Here is a 5,790-nt window from a genome sequence, read left to right as displayed (position 1 = left end):
TATAAAGAATAATCTATTCAAATCAAGCCCTATCAAACATTTTGCGCTACTTGAAATCAACACTTCCCCACATCTTTACGCAGTTTATAGGACTTTCCATATCGGCAAATACTTAAGGCTCTGAAGCCAGCGTGCGCACTACAGCTAGGCTTGCTCTGAAACAACGATTTATGATATTATGTATTTGGTACAGTAAAATTTCGAACCACCGAAATGACGAATGCAATTCTTTACAATACGTCCGAGCTGAGCCGACCCCGACATTGCTAGAATCAGGATCTTAACATCTATAGACCCATACCAGGGCAACATGGAAAATCAGTTGCTTTTCAACTTGAAAAGTGCTGATAATTTTTTTAAAAATCGTGTTTTTTGCTGTATTACAACTCATTTTAGTTATCATTGTTAGACTTCAAAATATTTGTCTAGTCTCAGAGTCTTCTGAATGAGGTATGACACCGAGCGGGGGATGAAGTAATTTCATCTTTCCAACTTTTGAGCGTAAGGCTTTATAAAGACGATCCTTATTTTGGAACCGGTTCGGGTTCACTTTTGTTCTGCAAAATCTCTCACTGCACTTGCGTCAAGCTTGCGTCACTGCGGGGTTCGAAAGATACTCAATGAATTTCAGAGATAAAGAATTAATTTTCTTACTTTTTGTGTATTTTGTCGTCTTCTGGGTCATACTTTTACGTATTACGCAATATCTAAGTTATAAAAAATTGGAGAAAATAAGAAGACACAGTGAACGAAACCCACAGTGACGCAAACTTGACGCAAGTGCAGTGAGAGTGCACCTTAAGATATGTCACGTGGAGTGTCCTTTGTCTGTGTGTGACAGGCCTTCAAAACATGATTACGTGTTGTGCATAAAAACATGCAATCCGCGCCAGAATCGTTCGGCATCACATGACATATCTGAAGCCGTGATAACTTGGGTCTTTATTACTTCAGCCCCACGCACGTGTGGGCACCCCGCCTATGGTCTTAACGCGCCAACAATATATGCATATATGAATGTAATGATATTCACTTATCGGTAGATTGCACCCCCTCCCCCACCCACACATGATTTGGATGTTGTTGTTATGTACCTACCGCAGCCAGTGGGTATAAAGTACTTAGGACCGCACGTTTTACAGGCGCGCGTTTTTCATCGGGTCCTGATTGCCTGCACGTGTGGCTGATTGCCTCATAGGGTTACCTGAGACCGTCAGACACCTGTTATACTGAATATTCACCTCAGGAACGCTGGAGTTTGTCAAGATTACTGACACTGAGTTTAGAGCTATTGTCTGTGCGATTTGTCTTTCTTTACAATGACTGTTTTAGTGTATTTTGTCTTTATTCCGACAATATGTCCGTCCACGGTTGTTCAGTCGACTGTAGTTGCAGTGTGAATCTAAAGTCCTACACCTACACCACCCCCCCTCCCGTAACACAGCACCCGGACTTTATTTTTACTATCATATCGCAAATATTACGAATATCTTTCTTGCGTCGGGTACCATTGTCTGGGCAAATATTTCAACCAACGCCTCAGCTCGCGTCACGAACCCTCTCCTTTCCAGTGGAAATTTCTGGCGCCAGACAATGTTTTGAATGATGTAATTAGCAAGCTGACACGAGGCCCTGGTTTCAATATTCATCCATCCACAGTTAAAGTGGAGCGGGCGGGCGGTGCGTATGCCTCTTGTACAACAAGGGGACATTTCACGTTTCACCAAAGGATGAACAGAACAAAACGTGGTGGAAGACGAAACACATTTTATGTGAAACTGCTCTTTCTATAATCACGAAGAAAAGACCTGTTTGAAGACGTCATCAAATTCCATCCCACTTCCTCATATTCACTGACAAAAAGAAAACAGTTATCCTTCTAACATCACAAAACCCACACATAATAGAAAAGGTGGGATCTTTCGTCTTCCACTGTCTTTGAGAAAGGAGTTGAAACCCAATAACCAGGATCTAGAGTTAGCTTTTACAAGCTTTAGACTAGAGTAGACACTGTTTGAATCTCTTATGTTACCTGCAAGTAGCCCACGGGCAAGGATTTGCAATGAACTTTATAATGGAACAAAGGAAATGTCTATTTTGCTCATGTTTGATCAGACAACGTAACGTTATATTCTGACAGGGAGAAATATCCTCGCTTACGTTTACATTTATGAAGAATTGCATTTCTTCAGATTCAAAAACAGCATAAAGAGGGTACGAGTGAAGGAAGGTGAAATGAAGTAGTAGAAAATAATAAGAAACAGCTCGAAACTCTTAGAACTCCTCAAGAACATAGAATGATCTACAATGGAATTTACAATCGGAAGACAGACTTGTGCGACATTCCCACTCCCACTGCTTCGTTATTCGTAGGTCTTTACATTAGTACGGTCGCTTCAACCAAGGAGGTTGAAAGAGGTGTGTTTTTTTAACCTCCTTGCTTCAACCGAGAACTTAAACGCGGCGAACGCACACTTTCCACTTCTTACTTGGAATTTAATCCAATGAATTTCAAGTTACAGTGCTGAGGGCAAAATGGAGCATTTGATAAAATCAAATGATATCATAGTAGCCAAGATGTACTTTATTCCATGTAGGGTAACATACATTCTCATAATTCCACCAGGTGCCATTATACCGCCACCTCAAAAAAGGCCTTCTCAAGATTGTCTTCAACACCTAAATATCTTAATTGTATTACATTTAAGATATTTAACATTCGGTGTTCAAGACAATCTTGGGAAGACCTCTATACTAACGTTTTTTGAGGTGGCGGTATTATGACACCTGGTGGAATTATGATAGTCGATGTTAACAACCGAGCGGTACTTCCCATGTAACGTTTGAATGATATATCATTGTTTACATACAGTCCCACCGCCCACCCAAACATAGGTCAATTCTCTGAACAGGTTAATTTCACACCACTTGGGGTTTCTCAGTATTTGCTATCTGAAATTCTGATAACATTACAATGTATCTGTTCGACACTTCAGTATTGCCACGCTGTATTACTTTTCAATGGCTGGGGGGAGAGATTGAAGAAGAATTTCCTGTGGGGAAAGTCCACATTACCATACACACAAGGCCACACAAGATGAAAACCTAAGTACGTAATCCTCGCCGTAACCTGCCGCAGGCACGGCGTCTCTTACGTCAAACTCATGCAAGGCTCATTTAGGGAACATAGGTGCTCCATTGTTTCACAATTTGTGGAATAAATTCCTGTCGTTTACTCGGGGAGGTTGTCTTCTTCCCTGCCCACAGACCTGGCTACACGTGAAGGTACAAGTAAGGATCAAATAGGGGCTTGAAAAACGGGACATGGTTCAAATTTCAGGGCATAACCTGTTTCCCTACCTTAAAAAACAAAGTAATATAGACAAATGCATATTTCTAATGAGTTTAGGTAAATCTTTGATTGTAAAAACATACCTTTTCTTACATGTTCACAATCACAAAGACGCGAGGAGAAGTTGAATTCACTTAGAATACAGTTGTAGTGCGAGTTTTACATTGTATACGTGTATATGTGAACTATCCATTTGTTCTGACCTGTACTTAAGTCAGTGAGGATATCTGTATAATCAAGGTCCCCATTCATTAAAAATATCCAAAAAATTTCATGTCCTTATTTCCAACTTTGTTTTGTACTCAACGAAAATGTGAACATTAATATCGACAATCAAGATGGCCCAGAGCTGTAGACTCTCCTTGCCCTAGTGATGTAAAAAAACAACTTCTGTCCCAAACATTTTGACAATTTTCGTTTTCAGATTTCATAGCATAGGGGGCACCAGAAATGACACACTCGGTTCTGGTCACAGTTCCAGATTCATTTTAGACCATTTACATGCAGCATTACAAAACTGAGAATTAGTGCACATTGTTTAGAAATTGAAAAAAAAGGTCGTTACCGTAACACACCAGCCACTCAGAGACTGTGTCTTAAATGTCATGAAAATATAGAAGATGAATTCCACTTTTTTATGAAATGTCCTACCTACAATAAAGAGAGAGAGAAACATTGTTTGAATTAGAACCAAAACACACTACTCTCTAGTCTTACTGATACACAGAACGATATTTTCCATACACGGCTAATATGTTCATCTCATATATCCGTCTACGTAGGTCAGTTTCTTTATACTGTGAGAATGCGAAACCAGATCACTACATAACTGTACTATTATCGATAAAATTTTGTTGTTCTGTATGTAACCCTGTATGTAATACTATTGTCTGTATAGATATTAGTTGTTGTTGGTTGCCATACATTGTACCTTGTGCGATCGTTGAGCAATAAGATTCATTCATTCATTCATTTGTACCCATGTTTTACTCTCCTCTCAACTATCGATGCTCAAAAAAGTGCGTCTTGTAGTTGTACAAGAATATGACAGCAATGATTTAAACTGTTGTGAGGGACGTTGACAGATATTCTTAGTACTCTGCTTATGTTTAGGGACACTAAATGTAGTCTACTACATAAACAGCATTTGATGAGAATCGTCACTTGTCAGTTTTATCACTTCTTTCCTGTATTTAGAAAAACATACTGTGTGTTGCCATGGCAGGAGAGCGGGTCGCAAGGCGGTAGTTAATCCACCAACACTTGGAACATGAAGCACTGAAGAATTCTACTCCAAGACTTTTGAAAAGACGGAAACAAATAAACGACTACATCTAGTAGATCGCAATAAACCCTCAGCTGTTTACTTAATACTTGTTGTTACAATTGGGTGTGAGATAAAGCGGCATTGTAAACAATGTATCAATTCAACACCTGTCCGTACTTATTGTGACAAATACTAGGTATCAGCGCGAGGTAAGCACTAGAGCGCCGCTTGTTGTTTTTGTTCACTGTGTGAGGAAGGATTTGATACGCTACTTAAGTACTGCGGCTTCGATTTCGGCTGGATACAAAAAGCGTTTCCTTTAATTCGATTATCGACTTCTCGGGTGCACAAGAATTTGCATTCTTGGGTGTCGGCACCTAGAAAGCCATGGGGCATGTGTAAATGAGGTAATTCTAGGGTAGTCTGAATTAGTTGTGTGTTTGTTTGTGTGTGAATATGTGGTACGTTTTGCGATAAACCGTAGATAGCAAAACTAACACGGGTACAGCGTTTCGCTCAGGACGATTCAACAATATCTGAGCCCCATTAATTTTTTTGGAGAAACTTGTCTGTTTCGCAATCATTACAATTCTTGATACACATTAAGATAACGACAACTTTGAAAGTACACAAAGCCGTAGAATATCGACTATTCTTGAATTCGCCAGCGATGAACAATAATGCTGCTAAATTACAGAAAGAAGTTGGATCGACTTAGAATCCTCTATCATTTCATTCTCATCATTTGGCCAATTTCTGTAATGTTTTCAAGTACCAACAACTACAACAAGGTTTTAGACTAGTATCACAAGGAGCATTCTGGTTTCGGAAGCTTTCTCTCCATCTCTTTTACAGAATCAAACTGATTTTCAAAAGGACTAAAAAACGAGAATGGAAAAGAGATATGTAGCTACTTCTACTACTATGTACCTAGCCAGATAGAACAAACCCCCCCTCCCCCCCCACACACACACAAGCAGAAACACCCACAACTGTATTCTAGTCACACAACTCGTTCATAACCGTCACGAGTTTAATGTCTCTCTCATGCAGTTGTCTACATTGCCCACTACCCAGCAACATGATTAATTTGTGGACAGTTTCCCCATTCGGGACCTATAAATTCCACCACGTGACTACATTGCTACAAGAAAAACGCTTACTTTGAAGA

Source organism: Branchiostoma floridae, chromosome 8, assembly GCF_000003815.2.
Source record: "Branchiostoma floridae strain S238N-H82 chromosome 8, Bfl_VNyyK, whole genome shotgun sequence".
NCBI classification, from domain to species: Eukaryota; Metazoa; Chordata; class Leptocardii; order Amphioxiformes; family Branchiostomatidae; genus Branchiostoma; species Branchiostoma floridae.
The sequence above is the reverse complement of the archived record's forward strand: the minus strand, read 5'-3'. Positions refer to the sequence as shown.